Source organism: Coregonus clupeaformis, chromosome 12 (genome assembly GCF_020615455.1).
Source record: "Coregonus clupeaformis isolate EN_2021a chromosome 12, ASM2061545v1, whole genome shotgun sequence".
Classification (NCBI taxonomy): Eukaryota; Metazoa; Chordata; class Actinopteri; order Salmoniformes; family Salmonidae; genus Coregonus; species Coregonus clupeaformis.
The window spans coordinates 44,545,574-44,562,834 of NC_059203.1; the positions used below are offsets into that span (position 1 = coordinate 44,545,574).

Consider the following 17,261-nt stretch of genomic DNA (forward strand, 5'->3'; position numbering starts at 1 on the left):
ATGTGAGCAGAACTCTAATTTAAAATAAAGAACAAATGATTTGAAAACGGATACTTTTTTTTCAGTTAAACTTTTCCAACAACCAACCCTATTGAATCCATTTCGCCTCCGGTCTTGCCTGCAGTTACTACATTTGATTAGATTACTCTGATCTTTGCTTTCGTCTTCTGTTTCTTTGCTTTCACTTAATTGTATTTATTTATTGTGAGTTGTGGCCCAAAAGAATCGTGAAGGTGGGGTTTAGAGGGAGGCGTAGATAATGTGTCTCCATTGATCCACTAGTTTTGGAGTGACGGTTCATCCTAACCCAGTCAATGAACAGGATAGACAGGGGAGGCTTGCTTTTTTCTGTTCTATTTCTATCTATTTAACTAATATGTTTACCTAACTAGTTACATGGTTTGTCATTAAATGTATTAGATAGATACGCTTCTAATATCCGTTCATTATTGACCCGTGACAATTTTGAAGTACGTTAGCTTAGTTGGCTGGCTTAGTTGTCTGACTAGCTAGCCAAATGGAATGAAATGCAAGACTGCATGCCTGTAGCTAGTCACTGCCAGCCGTAGTGAAAGGTTTGTCCATATGTTTTTAGTAAAGCAAGTGCTTGTCACATTCGAATAGGCCATTGTGATTTTAGTCCCATGACGAATGTCTCCAGTTAACTAGCTAGCTACTGTACATCATTGTATTTAGACCAGGGACTCATGTATCCACCATGACACGACGACACTCTCACACAAGTCCTCTGGATTACATATGTAATTTACTGTAGCTAGCTGTTTATCTAGCTGGAGACATTCATCATGAGATTGAAATCACATTACGCCCTTTACGGACAGAATAATTACTTGGTTTACGGAAAGCATACAGTCAAACCAGTCATACATATATGATTGTATCTGAATTACCCTTAGCAAAATGTTCTGGACTAGCTGGCTATTTAAGTTAGAGAAATTCATTGGGCAAGTCGGTTAATGCTTTTCCCCTCATGCCTCTATATCCAGCTAATGTTCACTTTGTTTCAGCAGAGAGAGTATTCAGAGTTGGTTTCAGTGCATACAGCCTCATCTCTGTGATGAACCAGACTATTAAGTAGCCAATAGAAAGAGCCACCCTCCTCTGTCTATCCTGCTCATTGATTGGGTTAGGATGAACTGTCACTCCAAAACCAATGGACCAAAGCCTTCATGGAATATTTTTGCCAAAACTCGCAATAAACAAAACTGACAGTGAAAGCAAAGAAACAGACAGTGAAAGCAAAGATCAGAGTAACCTAACCAAAGGTAGTAACGGCAGGCAAGAGCGGAGGTGAAATGGATTCAATAGGGTTGGTTGTTGGAAAAGTTTAACTGCAAACTATTTTTGCACCAGTTTTCAAATAATTTGTTCTCGCTTTAAATTAAAGTTTTGCTCTCGCTTTAAAATTATTTGATTGCATGTTTTGGGGTTTTGCTTTTGATGTCATTATTTCTGTTTACAATTCTACAGATTTAGCTTCAGATTTTTTTAGTTTTTGATCTCAACATCCATTATTTCACTTTATTTTTCATGTTTACAATTTATTTTATTTTTAATTCAATACTTAAGGCGTGAAATTGACTCTATACATGTGGAGTCCCTCTGAACTTAACACAGGAACATATCCGACTGTTGGTGAACCTATTTCCCTTCCAAATAATTTAGTTTTATTGTATTTATTTCCACAAATACAATAAGCCTTTCAGCTAATTTCCACAACTTTGTTACACACTGTGGGACTTACAGTTAAGACCACTGAATTCTACGTAGTGTTGGCCTATGGTGGTTAGTCACAACATAATATTAAGGAAGTAGTTTGGCATCTCCCTGTTAACAGTCTATAGGAGTAAACCTGCAGGGGTTTGTGCCCCTCCCTTTAGCTGTGAGCTGAAAGGCTGGTATGGTAAAGCCCATCACTGTCTGTTGGGCTGTGAGAGACAGAACACAGACACGCTGCTCCTCTGAAGCCCAGAGCTCCTGATGTGTTAACACCCCCACCTCGCCCCACTGGATCACTCCAGCCTGCCTGCTCACATCCTGGGGCCACAGCACATTGAGATATGGACAGGGGTGTCAGGAGCACACTCTTCACACTGATCCACCAAGAGATCCATGAAAGGGAAGCAAACAGGTGAGCTTTCAAAGGTACACAAGGTCACCTGGTCAAATAATCAGTAGATATGTAACCATGTATTAATCTACTCTTTCTCATAAGGTACTTTGATATACTATATCAGGACTGAGGGACAGTATTGAGGGGGGAAATAGAAATTCCATTCCAATAACTGCTTTAGGTAAAATGCCCTTTGGGGAGTCCATAAACATTAACTACTTAGATATGTACCTACCTGTACTTGCACTCTAAGATATACAGTATATCTGATCTCTCTACAAGCAGAAGTCCACTACACACTATATACCTCATATTCTGCTTACAGAACAAACTGTGCTGTATAACATCAACTAAAATAAGTCATACATATATTCATCACAGCATGATCATGATGAGAAATTTCAACACTTACAGTCACCAATTAGATTTTCAAATGTTTGACAGTGAACCTTCAGAGCAAGGTTTTTGTTTCACCAAATGTACAAACAAGGCAACCAGACTGCACCAGGTTATTTATTAAGCCAATCCAATCCAACATTCACCCTCACATTGAGTTTGGAATCTAATGAATAATTGTGTGTTTACCTTCTAGAAGGACTTGCTTGTTTAAAGCAATCTTCGGTTCCAGCGTAGTGACTTCAGCCTCCTTGCCCTGAAGACAGAGGACATGGGAATTAGAGGTTGTTATTGAATAATCAGTGCCACTAACTACAGCATTTGTCATCAGCAATCACCACAAATAAAATGGCTGAAAGATAAACAGACAAAATCAATGTTTATTAATACAGTTTGTTGTATGAGGCCACTCAACTGTTTCTATTGCTAATGATCAGGATTGATCACAATTACACAAATAACGGGAATAACACACTTTTCCTGGGTAATTATAAAGAAGTAGAACATTTTGTCTTTCCTTCCTGCTGTTTTTGTTTGTCTTTCCTTTTAATGGTGTCAGAAATCTCTCTTTGGACTCTTCTCAGAGTGGTTGTAGATGTATAGAGTCCACCTTCTGTGTAACCATCAGCATCATACAGAAGGCTACAAGTCACACGTAGCTATCCTAGGCTCATTGTCTACCACATCTGTACATTTCCATCTGGTTGATACTGTATGTATAGTCGTTCACTATACTGTAGCCGTGGAGGACGATAAAATGAACTATGAAGCTGTTAAATGAAAATGAACCATTTATTTGCAAGACAATTCTTTTCTATTCCTTGCCGTTATCAGAGAAATGTCAAAGATGACTCCACCTGGTGGAAGAGCACACCTGTCTAACATTTAATGGAATTATAGAAGATTCTGGAGCGCGCTAGCTGTTCAGCATGCACTGTACACTCTATACTGAGCACTCAACCCCGAAAAAAAGAAATACAATCGTATTTTTATGGTAAACTGAAAAGTGACTTTGGGCAATATCTCAGAAGCATTTGAATAAAAGCATTAAAGCATATCCAAATATGAAAAAATTCAAACTCTCTCACACTGTTCTTTTGTGAAGTTTACATTTGGCAGTCAAAGCTGTGGCCAGGCATTTGTGCAGGTCTAAAGTGTTTATCTAAAGGAGACTGTGCATAGATAAAACACATGAACCTGAGCTTTGCCCAGTTACAGCATTAATTATCTGTTAAATGCCCATGTTGAAACACTAGTCGACATTAAACACAGTTTGAACTCGACGAGGGTCGAAAATCATACAAAATGAACTATTCTTACACAGCTCTCTTATTATTCTGATTCATTCAACTTAAATTAACATATCATCAATGACATCGTAAATCAATGGCGAGTGGTGACAAATGACAGATATTTTCAGTTTCAAACTACTAAACATCATTAATCCCTATCACCTGAAAAGGCCCTGGGAACTAAATGAGTTTACCCAATGCATAACATCCATTTAGATAAATGTTTCATCACTTTAATGATGGAAAATGTGTATTGGAGAGAAAAAAGAAACAACATAACTCTGATAGCAGCTGTGTCGGTGATTTTTTTCTCCCTCTCTGCAATATAATGCACATCTTGTAATACTTAAATAGATAATTGTGTCAATTTAAAACTGCACGCGGCTGTAATAGTAGCGTTTAGAGCGGTGGGGGTGCCGAGAGCTGAGGGTGTGGATAAACAAGCGCATGCTGCTCTGCCCAGTTGGGTTTGTGGAGCCCATCACACACTCCACCATTGAGATTTGAGGGAACAGAATAACTCCTGGTTGAGATGATTACCCACCCAGGTGGGTTATGTTACCGCTCAGTGAGAGGGCTCAGCTAAGAACATGAATCAAAATGCAACAACTTCCTAAGACAAAAGAAAGTCGAGGAGCATCTTACAATGCTTGCTGCCATGCCAAAGTGTTGAACAGATAGCTAGGTACATGTATGTTGTGAGGGGAGGAGAAACAGAAGGACAACAAAAGTGTTCATCATGGGAGTTCTTAGCCTTATCATATCTGTTGGAAAGACAGAGAGATACAGACACAGAAAGACTGCAATGATTTAAAAGCATGTGCCAATTCTGTTCCTACAGTGTATGTTTTGTTAAATGGAGTTGGCTGTACCAACAAATAAGCATTATCTTTATGTTCAACTACATGGACATTCTTGTTCTTGATTGTGATGTATGCATAAATACACAGTATTTCATCTCATCAGAATGTAATTTTTCTTGATTCAGACTATTTGAGTGGTATAACTATGTTTTTGAATGTGAACAAAGACAGAACTGTGAAGTGGACCCCCTTTGCGAGAGGAGGTCACTGCTTCACAATATGCTCTATAATATGCTCTCATGTTCTAGGTATGTTATCATTGCTGCCTCTGGCTTTGTTGCAGGATCGCATGTTCAAAATATGAATTAATACTCCTCCACTGAAACAAATCCAACCCGAACAAAAGGCCCCACATCCACTCTGGACGGCTCTTCAGCCCATCTAATGGACAAGCTCTCTACTCTCTTCACACCATTCTGACAGAAAAGAAGAGGCCATGAATATTTACCACAAAGTAAAGTTATTCCATTAATTACTCTGAGCATGCTTAATACAATATATGTGGCTACTTTTGTGGCTACTTCTGTGGCGGGTCGTTAATGAACTTTCACACGTCATTACCATATTAATTAATGCCCAACTCGATGGCTGTCTGTCAATAGGACATGCCAGAGTTTCCTCACTCACTGTCCTTTAAGCCTAGCCAGCATGTTTCGATCACTTAGTGACGCTAGCTGCATCATTCTACACAGATCGGTCTATTTATCATACCATGAACTAGACAGCATTATCTGAAATCAAAACATAGCATTGGTTTGGTTTAACATTTGTCCTGTAAATGGGTGGTGGATTAATATTAAGAGCTTAGGAAGGATAATAAGGGGGCGTCCAACAGGATAGGCAGTGCAGAGTCAGTGATATCTATATTCAGGACATTAGTGTTTGTTTTTAGAGTGTGTGTGCCGAAGATTTTCCTAGTCACTGGCCGTGTCCAAATACCCATACTAGCGTACTACATACTTACTCATCGTCGCATACTATTTAGCACATACCATTTAGCAGAAAGTATGCAGTATGCCACGGCCGCATCGCAGTAGCGGCTCCTGACTGGCTGAGTAGGTGGGGCGGGCCGAGTGCGGGTGGAGCTTTCCAAATTCAACAGACATGCATCGCATTAACCAGCCTGATAATAGCTCATTTCCAATTCGATTAATTTCTCTAAACTCTGAATAGAGTAGGCCTACTCAGGCTGGTTATAAGCAGACTACCACAATCAACCTATACCGTAGCCCATATAGCCCATCTATCCTAATTAAAAAGGACAGATAATTTATTAGTGAAACCAAAGTCCTGTAACATACATATCAATTAAATGACATAGCCTAGTACACACACCAAAACATTACACTTTTCACCCAAAAAAACATGGACAGTCGGGTGCATCGCAAATTCAGAACGCAACATAATAAACTAAAGCATTGATCGTTGGGAACAAGATCAGAATTACTGCTAAGGGTTGATCCATAAATTAAATAATTAAATGGGTAGCCTACAAAACTAAAAGAATCCATATGTTAAAATCAAAAGGCCTGATTAACGTGACATCAATAACGCAGCCACATCCCGAGTCCCCGGTGCAGACACATTCAGAAATCAAAAGATGGTTAAGTATTTAGATTAAAAGCTCTGACGAAGGCCAAGAGAACAAGAAACACTTTTCACTTAAAAAACAAATAATAATAACAATAATAATAGACTTCTGTTTTCAAAGATGTAGCCTACGATGCAATATTCGTGATCATTTTAAGGAGAACAAAAACTACATTTGAAGACCACCGCAGCAGCTTCGCTATTCGGCATCTTCCCAATTAAGTAGCCTAGTTTTGTTGTTTGGCTACTTGAAGAGAACTGGCAGACATATCAGTGTGGATGTCGGAACACCACCTCAAGCTGAACCTCGGCAAGATGGAGCTGCTCTTCCTCCCGGGGAAAGACTGCCCGCTCCATGATCTCGCCATCATGGTTGACAACTCCATTGTGTCCTCCTCCCAGAGTGCATAGAACCTTGGCGTGACCCTGGACAACACCCTGTCGTTCTCCGCTAACATCAAAGCGGTGACCCGATCCTGCAGGTTCATGCTCTACAACATTCGCAGAGTACGACCCTACCTTACACAGAAAGCGGCAAAGGTCCTAATCCAGGCACTTGTCATCTCCCGTCTGGATTACTGCAACTCGCTGTTGGCTGGGCTCCCTGCCTGTGCCATTAAACCTCTTCAACTTATCCAGAACGCTGCAGCCCGTCTGGTGTTCAACCTTCCCAAGTTCTCTCATCTCACCCCGCTCCTCCGCACAATCCACTGGCTTCCAGTTGAGGCTCGCATCTACTACAAGACCATGGTGCTTGCCTACGGAGCTGTGAGGGGAACGGCACCTCCTTACCTTCAGGCTCTGATCAGACCCTACACCCAAACGAGGGCACTAGGTTCATCCACCTCTGGCCTGCTAGCTCCCCTACCTCTACGGAAGCACAGTTCCCGCTCAGCCCAGTCAAAGCTATTCGCTGCTCTGGCACCCCAATGGTGGAACAAGCTCCCCCACGACGCCAGGACAGTGGAGTCACTGACCACCTTCCGGAGACACTTGAAACCCTACCTCTTTAAGGAATACCTGGAATAGTATAAAGTAATCCTTCTTCCCCCACCCCCCATAAAAAAAAAAAAGGTGGTTGTCTCACTGGCTATCATAAGTTGAATGCACCAATTTGTAAGTCGCTCTGGATAAGAGCATCTGCTAAATGATGTAAATGTAACTAGGGCCTGTCATTTGTAGCCAGCCCATCTTTTCCAACGCATTGTGGAAAAGTGTGCATCGTATTCTACTAGATGAAAAGCCAAAATGAGTAAAACATCCTGGCATTTAAACTAAACTTGATTTTCGAAAATTCACATACTATAACTCATTCTATTTTCGCATACTGAGAATGTGTCATGTACAATTGCGTTGTTTATCGCTATTCATTGATTTCGGTAGCGCATCCCCATATCTAATTGATCAGCTGTTGTCAAAGCCGAAATGAGTATGACATCAGGGAATTTAAAGTATACTCGATTTTCGAAATGTCGCATATGATTATATATATTTTCACACATTCAAAGGGCCTACTATTTAGGACGCAAGTTGGGTATTCGGACACGGCCACTGGCTGTGCTCTGAAACACAGGACAATCTAAGGCAGTGGTCCCAAACTGCGAGGGGTCATATTTATTTTTGTACTCTTTTTTTTCCTCAGTCAACTTCCTCAGTCAAGGGGTCTGAATACTTTTCGAATGCACTGTATTTATAACTTGTCAGAAATGTCCAGATTAACTAGCTCATGTCTCTGCACCCCATGACAAAATGTGTAGAATTGCAGGAAATAAGCTTTAAACCTGCAAAATGTTCTCTCACCCAACAAGAGGAATGTGAACAGTTTGTGTCATGAACAGTACTTGTGCCCATTGAAATAGACATGGCACGTGCAAAGGAAGGGCACGGGATGTTCCCCAATGCTGAAAGGGGGGCCTGAGTGAAAAAGTTTGGGAACCCCTGATCTAAGGCATTACTCCTTTTGAAACAAATGCAGCTGTTTACAGCTGTGATTCACTAAAGGGCTGACTGAATAGTCTTTTTTTCTTCATTTCTTTCATGCTTTATTAAGACAGACTGATTCAATGAAAACGTAACGACGTCTCATAAAACAGCTTCAAAATATCAAGCATATTTGCTCTCAACGCAATTGGCAAGGATTGGGGCATTATATTGCACACTCACATAGACTGTAAACAACGCACTTTCTGACATGCAAACAGGCTCAAAACCCACCAATTAAACCCAACTTCCCTCAAAAACTTTTAGAGGTTTTTTTCTTCTGTAAACTGCAGCCTGCTGAATGTCAGCCTGTCTGATCCCAGAGATTCTTTGGACCTGCCCTCACGTTTTGCTGAGCTAAGAACAAAACACAGAGTACACAGAAAGAGCTTTGCCGCTATAATACCAAGGAAGTGGAATTTCACTCCTAACCCAGAACAAACAAGGCAGCGCATTTCTTTACACTATTTAAATGTTAACAGAGCTCTTTGAATAGAGCATTCCCTTCCTCTGGTTAACCAAATTACTTCACTCTGGTTCTACACAAATTCTAATCTACTGATCCATGAAGCAAACATAGAAAAAATTACTTTGTCGTTTGGTTTCTCCTACAATTGAGAATTTCTAGCTGGGACAGAGAGAGGCAGACAGGGAGAGAGAGAGAGAGAGTTGGACTCATGAAGTTGCACAGTCTCACTCCGAGCACACAAAAATACAATGGTGTAGACGGAGATATGTACCCTACACACATTGACAGCACAAAGGGCTAACCTACAGACAGATTATGCAATGCTATTTCTATGGCCAATTCCTTTCCACCCTGTCAAACAGGAGGACTGTCAATTATCTCTAATGATATCACGTTTCCACTCCCAAGTCTCTGTGCCCTGCTCCTCCATTCACCCGCCACAGATCCTATGTGCTATTAATATCAATAACCGCAGATACCATTTCCCCGGACAAAGACGGACAGAGGGAGAGAAGGTGAGAGGAACTGGAACCCTTACCCATCAGAGCAGCACATTCACGACTTTACTATCACACAGCTCGAGCCTACTGAACTAGAGAACAGGAGTGAAGTTCACACAATGCAAGACTCTTCTATGAAAGCACTAGTGGACTGCCAGCCAGGCAGCCCTTAAGTCTGTCTGAAGGCAGCCTTCAATCTAAACCCTGGACCTTCAGCGGAACGCATCTCTCTACCTACGGCACAGTTCTGTACAACACTTACAGAACACACTTACAGCATACACACATCCAACATGAACCCATACAAGGCGAGAGAAGATGCACAATTAAAATCTTTACTGACTTACCCATGAACCGTGAGCCTGAGTTTCATTACATTAATGAAACATTAATGTAGATTCCTCCAGGTTTAACAAGACTTCTACAATCCACTTCTCAAACAGAAGAAAAGCCTGTCAGTGCTAGTAGTAGCTAGTAGCAGTAGAAGTAGTAGTAGTTGTAGTGTGAGAGAGCTGAAGGGAGTCCTGACTGCAGTGTTCAGAGGGACTGGAGGTATGTGGTCTAAATACAACAAAAGCCAGTGCCTTGCTCTAGATTAAATATGCAGGAAGAGGCCCTTTTGCATAAACACAAACACTCAGCAAATGAAGGACTGGCACAGACCAGGCAGAGCGGAGCAGGCGCCTGCTGAGAACCCTACCTGTCCTCCGTAAGCCAAACAAATGAACAAACTCCAGAATGGTCACACAACCAAATACTGAGTTTGTCCTTAATGTTATATGGGCTCAAAGTTTATTGTAAAGACAAAGACGCATGCAAAAACACATTACTATATTATAATGCTGTAGGATTTTTTTCAAATTCAAACAATTTGTTTCTATCAGTCTGTTCAATAACAAATGCCTAATCTTCAACTTTTAAAATATCAATTTCAGCTAAATTGGTAGCTGTAGCTCAATTGGTAGAGCATGGCGCTTGTAACGCCAGGGTAGTGGGTTCGATCCCCGGGACCACCCAAATGTATGCACACATGACTGTAAGTCGCTTTGGATAAAAGTGTCTGCTAAATGGCATATTATTACCCACTTAACTTGTATAAACAAACGTTACATACTATATAATCTATAGAAAATTCAAAATAATATATCCACTAACTAAAACCGTATAGTGTATTTCAAATTTAATTAAAGTAGGTCACTTTGGGGCTTGAATAACCATTTCAATTATGTCCAGTAAAAGTATCATACTGCTACTGCTTTTATTAATCCACATCTCTGCTCCATGCTGCACCCCTATGGACACCTCCTAGTGGATGTATAGGAAATAAAGGCTGGGTCTCTAAAGTCAGGAAAAAAAACATATTAAGTGATTTAGAACAGCCACAAATGTCCAGCTCTTACAGTCTACAGACCCTCTCTCTTTCTTCCTCCCTCCCTCCGTCTTACTCTCTGTCTCTCTATCCCCCTCTCTCGGGATATAAATGCAGAAACTCATGACGGAGCGAGACTCCTGGAGTGTCTGCCTGAATCTGCCAGGCTTCATGGCTAAAACTTCAAGTGAACCAAAGAGAATGGGAGCCGAGCCACGAAGAAAATCTGGAGCCCAGCTTTAGATGGTGAGTGACACATACTGATGCACCCAGTCAAAGATGTCATTTTCATGCAAGCCCCTCTCAAAAGTAGAAGGGGAAGAAGCAGAAATGAAGGAAGGGGGGTGCAGACACCGGGCTAGGGAGGGAGTAAGGGGGAGAGAGAAAGAGGGGGGAGAGGGGGAGATAGAGGGAGGGAGAGAAGGAAGGCCAGAGGGAAAGAAAGAGAAGGAGAGAGCAGAAATGAGACCTCTGGAAAATAAACAGGGTGTAGGGTTTCAAAGGCAGGGAGACACAGGCATTCCATTGTTCAAGCCAATTATCAGTGGAAAATAATAACAACAGATGGATCCAGAGCAGCCAACTTATGCTGGAGCTCCCCGGCGCTGGAGAACAGATGATGAAATGTGAGAGTGGCGTCAGGGGAGGGACTGCCCTGCCGTCGAGTCGCCCAGCTCCACACACCAGATGTGAACTTCCACAAGGACAGTTAAATATGTGCTCTCTGGCCGCCACTTGTTCTACACAGCACCAAATGGTGGCTAGTCCACACTTCACTTCCATTGACTTCAAAAGAGATGTCTCCCTGGGCTGTTAAATGTCAAATGATACATGTGGCCCCTGTGTTTTTCCATAGTAAATTAAAACCTGTGCATTTCATTTAAGCAATAAGGCCCGAGGGGGTGTGGTATATGGCCAATATACCACGGCTAAGGGCTTTTCTTAAGCACGATGCAACGCGGAGTGCCTGGACACAGCCCTTAGCCATGGTATATTGGCCATATACCACAAAGTCCAGAGGTGCCTTATTGCTATTATAAACTGGTTACCAATGTAATTAGAGCAGTAAAAATAAATGCTTTGTCATACCCGTGGTATACCACGGCTGTCAGTCAATCAAGCATTCAGGGCTCGAACCACCCAGTTTCTAAGTATATACTGAACAAAAATATGAACGCAACATGCAACAATTTCAACGATTTAACTGAGTTACAGTTCATAGAAGGAAATTGTCAATTGAAATAAATTAATTAGGCCCTAATCTATGGATTTCACATGACTGGGCAGGGGCGCAGCCATGGGTGGGCCTGGGAGGGCATAGGCCCACCCACTTGGGAGCCAGCCAATCAGAATGAGTTTTTCCCCACAAAAGGGCTTTATTACATAAATAAATACTCCTCAATTTCATCAGCTGTCCAGGTGGCTAGTCTCAGACGATCCCGCAGGTAAAGAAGCTGGATGTGGAGGTCCTGGGCTGGCGTGGTTACATGTGGTCTGCGGTTGTGAGGCCGGTTGGACGTACTGCCAAATTCTCTAAAACAACGCTTATGGTAGAGCATTCAATTCTCTGGCAACAGCTCTGGTGGACATTCCTGCAGTCAGCATGCCAACTGCACGCTCCCTCAAAACTTGACATCTGTGGCATTGTGTTGTGTGACAAAACTGCAGATTTTAGATGGGACCAACACTTTACATGTTGCGATTATATTTTTGTTCAGTATATTTAACAAGTAGTTGTCATTTGTGGCTACTTTCTGGTAGTCCTTGTTAGATGGGCATTCGGGACCAGTGGGTGAGGTATTTACCTTGGTATATTTTGCCCTTTGTGTGCTGTAGTTATTGGAAGGGGGTGTTATTGTGTGTCCATTCAGCACACATCCCAGAGGACATGTTGTGTTGTTTTCATTTGATGTTTTCCACTCTACCTGCATGCACACATAGCGCTCAGATTCCACCAGACACCAGCACTGGTGAGAGAGAGAGAGACCTCATTGACACTGGCTTCAGTGAGAGATCCCTCATATCAGCCTTAGACTGACAGGCGAGGGGAGGGGGAGGCGGGGGGACTCCAACCTTAAAACAAAACCAATTCTCAGTGTGCATTGTCAAGGGTGGAAGATGTCTTCAGATAGCGGCACAAAAGATCTGCCCTTCCTTTCAGAAGAAGAGAGAAGTTTTCGATTCATTAACTCAAAACTAAAGCGTAATTATCTCCCTATAGACCTTAATCACCAGCAGAAGGATAATAGAGGATAAAGCCGTTTCCAGTTCGGTCATTAACGTTTTTTGTTGTGTTTTCTTTTCTTCTATTCCCACTTCCTTTAGATGAGACTATCAAATAATGGCAACAGATCGTAGGGCAAGAGTGAAATCCTTATTTTAAATATCTCTGTTGTGGAGCATGAAAGATGAAATTGTTATCTGGGTAAAATGTTCAACTTTGCTATAAAATGGGTTCATTTGCATCAATCCTCCATCTCTGGCCTGTCTTTATCTGGTCTGTCTGTTTGTTCACAGAGCTAGGAGTTAGGGGGCAGAGGACGAGGGGACCAGAGGGATGAGCCCACTGTCTTCCGTTTCTTCAGAGAGTGAGATTACATTTACATTTTAGTCATTTAGCAGACGCTCTTATCGAGAGCAACTTACAGTTAGTGAGTGCATACATTTTCATACTGACCCCCCGTGGGAAACAAACCCACAACCCTGGCGTTGCAAGCGCCATGCTCTACCAACTGAGCTACAGGGGACTCACTGGAGAGTGAGTGTAATTAACCATGTTTGAAATAAAATCAGGTTGAGCACAAACAGACCGTTTTATAATTGTATATAACATTTTAAACGACTAACAGTGCTTGAAGGTGCTTGTAATACTATCCCCCAAATGACGAATCCCTCAGGGATTCCACAGAATTTTTTTTTTCAAACTGCATAGATTTAATTAGCTTATAAAAAATAATTGCCATTAGTAAATCTCATCGAAGGGGTTGAGGCGTTTGCCTCAAAAACTTCTTATTTTTGGACGGCGTGAAGACAAAGGCTTTTCAGACAGAAAGTGGCAGGCCAGCAGCCGTTTTGTGCACTGACACTGAGGTCGAGTTAATTAGACTATTGTCATTTTAATCAGGACAGCTCGGCAGCCATCCCTTCCTGAATGAACCAGTGGACTGTAAACGGCTGGGGGATTTCTGTGTATGCATGGGGCCCGGGGTCTCACACAGCACAGCACACAGCACAGTGCCATGGGTTATGGAGTACAGTGCTACTGGTTCTCTCACATGCTCAGAACATTAATGAGCCGGAGACACACCAAGGAAACAAAGGCGCCCCAAGTATCACCAGGGGAAACTACTCGCCTTTAACTCTGCTCATGTCTCTGTTCATTTGAAAATAATTTAAATATCAAATATTTGAAATAATTTGCTTCTCCCTGGCTATCAGATTTTGAATAGCGAGTCTATCATATCATCTTTATTATGCTCTCAACTGACATTAACATTTAAAACATAATTAATGGAACCATATTTTAAGGTGCTTTTCATTATGGTTACAGTAATGGTTTATTTTTTTTCAGATTTCCATATTGTATTTATACAATGGGGCAATTGTAAGAACTTTACGAATATATCATATATTTGCTGAATAAGTGTTCTAAAAAAACAACAGATTCTTCAAAACTTACAAAAGAGTAGATTAAACGCTCCTTAAGCCATTGGTTCAAATATATTTCACTGCTAATACTTTAAAAAAAGTATAAAATGAAATGATGTTTTCAACAACACTGTTCAACCAAATCTACTCCAATTTTAGCTAGTTGGATTCTCAGACAAACTGTGGTTAGGAGGGGTTAAAAGAACAGTGAACAATGGATCTCATTGGGCCTCTGCCTGCCAATCAGAGAGTTGAAAGAAGGCCTATCCCTACACAGGGCTCAAAGTACTGTATCTCTGTAACTTTCTTCTCCTGCCCTGTGACTGATCTAGAGTCAGCTGCAGACAGGTGAGATGTGACAGATCACATGCAGACGAAGGGTCATCACGTCCTCCCAACCTGTCATCACCTGAGCCCTGAGCTGCACTCACCCATGACACTGGTCAGACAGGAAGCACACAGACAGACAACTAAACATAGCTATCCTATATGAACTGACCCTAGAGGAAGATCTATGGAAACTTATGCACAAATCACCACGAGGTCAGTCAGTGCCTGCACACTTGACTTGTGACTTTCCTTTCCTGTGTCTGTTTATGATTATATTAATAGGTCTGCAAGTTCATCGTTTTTAACATTGATCATGAATATTTCAGAGAGTGTTAATATTAATTTGATCAGAAATTTACTTCAGTCAATAATTCAACACATACAATTAATAATTCAATAAAAATAATGAACAGCAATTTTGAAGAGGAAACTGAATAAAGACCCCCGCAATAGCTTAATGTGGGGATATTCAACTGGAAAACCTTGAGGTAGATTGCACAGTATAAATGGCTATCAAAGCCCAGTCTAACTTGCTTTTCTTAATGACTATGTGGTGTTGCTACAGACGAAGCTTACCCTGAAAACGCTCCACCATCCAGAAAATAAAGAATCAAACACCTAATTACCATGGAAACCTTGGAGAAAATGTTCCAATTTAAACTGCTCTTTGAAAGCTGTAATCCAAACATGTCTGTCGGAGGAATTGACCACAGCAATTGAAAACAACAGGTTGTTTTGTTGAGGTGTACATGTAGAGATGAAGGAAGAGACACAAGCTGTAAAGCCGCGCTCCAGTAACAGCTCTCCGTTCACAAAGTTCTTCCATGAGAGATTTATAGGGATTAGATGAAGAAATGAAGGCCTAATCTTTATTTGACAGGCTATCTCTGGCTGACTGGTCACTATGCACTGTGCAGGACTCTCTCAGCTCTCAGCTCTCAGGTCTAGCACCAGTAATACAGTTCCTTCAGTCTGATCATACAAATGTATGAGCTCTCTAACCTATTATCATACAGAATCATTCAATGTAATTTGGGGGTGAGCAATGCGTACAAGCGTAATGCAACAGATAAAAGAAGAGCAACTTTCCAAATGATTCTCCATATTGGGTCACAGTCATAACGGTGTACTACGGTTATCAGTACATCCTGGTGGCTATTTTATTTTCTGATCTAGTTTTCCCCCCTGCAGTACCTGATTGGAAATATAGAACCAATTTCCATGTGCAGTTTAATGACGGATGGAAAGAGATATTTCATGTAGATGTATAGTCAAGAGAGATAACCAATTAATCAAAGTGCCGGACAATGACACTGGCTAAATTTAAACACAGGAGAAAAAGGGTCCGGCTGCAGCCCCTTCCCTTAAATTATTAATTACTGCCCTGTTATTACGTAGCATATAGAATAAAAAATCACTGATTATATTTAATTACAGTTCATGTTGATACTTGCTACATATGTCACAGCTTGCACTGGCAATCTTTCACAATGCTTAACCCTGTCAAATAGTGGAGGAGTCCTACTCTCTCTCCCCCCCCTCCCTGTCTGTCTGTCCTCCCAATGCCTGACCCTACAGACTCATTCCCACGCTAACAGAGGAGAGGAGAAGAGAAGGAGAAAGGAGCTGCTTGTTGGGTGTAACATGTATTTCTAAGAGAGCGGGAGAGTGAGTGGAGTATTCAAACCAACATCTACAGTGGGGACACAATAGCATCTATTATGCTGGAACCCAAAGATGATGCTCTGTCCAAAAAATTTATTTCACAGTGGAATTGAGTTGACTCTTCATACTAGCCAGGCATTCAAGTATATTGGATCCTTTCGGCCATTGCAGCATATCACGACAGAATCCTGAATTACATAGTTCTGCTTTTTAAAACAAGTATAAAGTGTATTGTATGTGAGTACATGCACATCAACACTGTAGTTTCATTTGCCTACAATAGGAAGACAAAAGGTTTGTTTGCGTGCCACTCACTGAATTCCCCCTCTCTCTTTACCAAGTCATCTCTGTTCCAATAACAAACAGAGCTGAATGCAAATAGTTAGAGCCATGCAGCATTCAATTGTTTTGTATTAATATTTGAATATTGAAATAACACAATTCAGATCTAGATATTCCATTTAAATTTCCATGTGTGAATTGGAGTTGCACATCAACAGCTAGTGGGTTGAATTCTTAACAGCACCGTTTTTGAATGTTGAAAATAGCTGTTGTTCTTTTTTTATTTTACATGATTACATTCCTGTAACATACCTCTATTACCTAAAAGCAAGTTACCCTTGATTCCTAACTGTAGCCTATTTTGCCCGTGCCACAGACAGAACCGAGAGATGTCTGTATCACCCATGTTCATGCCACTTTAACCAAATTGGAATCGCCGATAATAGTATATTTACATCGCGGTGTTGGCTAGGTGTGATTATGATCATAAAAACTTCCCCCTACGCTATGATGGAAAGTTGAGCAGCAGTGAGTGAGTGAGGCTGAAGGACATAACTATAAGTTAGCACAGGTTACAGAGGAGCCATGGGAAATAGCTCAATTACACACATGGAGCTCCAGCATCATGTGGTTGTGCTGTGGTAAACAGATGCAGGGTGACAGTCTCTAGTAAGTGATCAGTCAAGCAGCTGTCAGCGCGCCTTCATCCATTCACTTGTTGAGATGATATATTCCTGTTGCTC

The 17,261-nt window shown here is 41.4% G+C and overlaps 1 protein-coding gene across 9 annotated transcripts in view; it reads right to left on the reverse strand.

Annotated features, from left to right (window-relative positions):
* The window catches only part of LOC121578273 (forkhead box protein P1-B), a 210,146-nt gene that overhangs the window by 118,661 nt on the left and 74,224 nt on the right, over positions 1-17,261 (reverse strand). For 8 of the 9 annotated variants that reach the window (XM_045223875.1, XM_045223874.1, XM_045223878.1 and 5 more), the window contains one exon: positions 2,720-2,786. The gene's annotated coding sequence lies outside the window, so the exon portion shown is untranslated. Of the gene's footprint in view, positions 1-2,719; positions 2,787-9,571; positions 9,756-17,261 lie in introns of those variants that run through there. The other variant, XM_041892518.2, reaches the window with a different exon arrangement.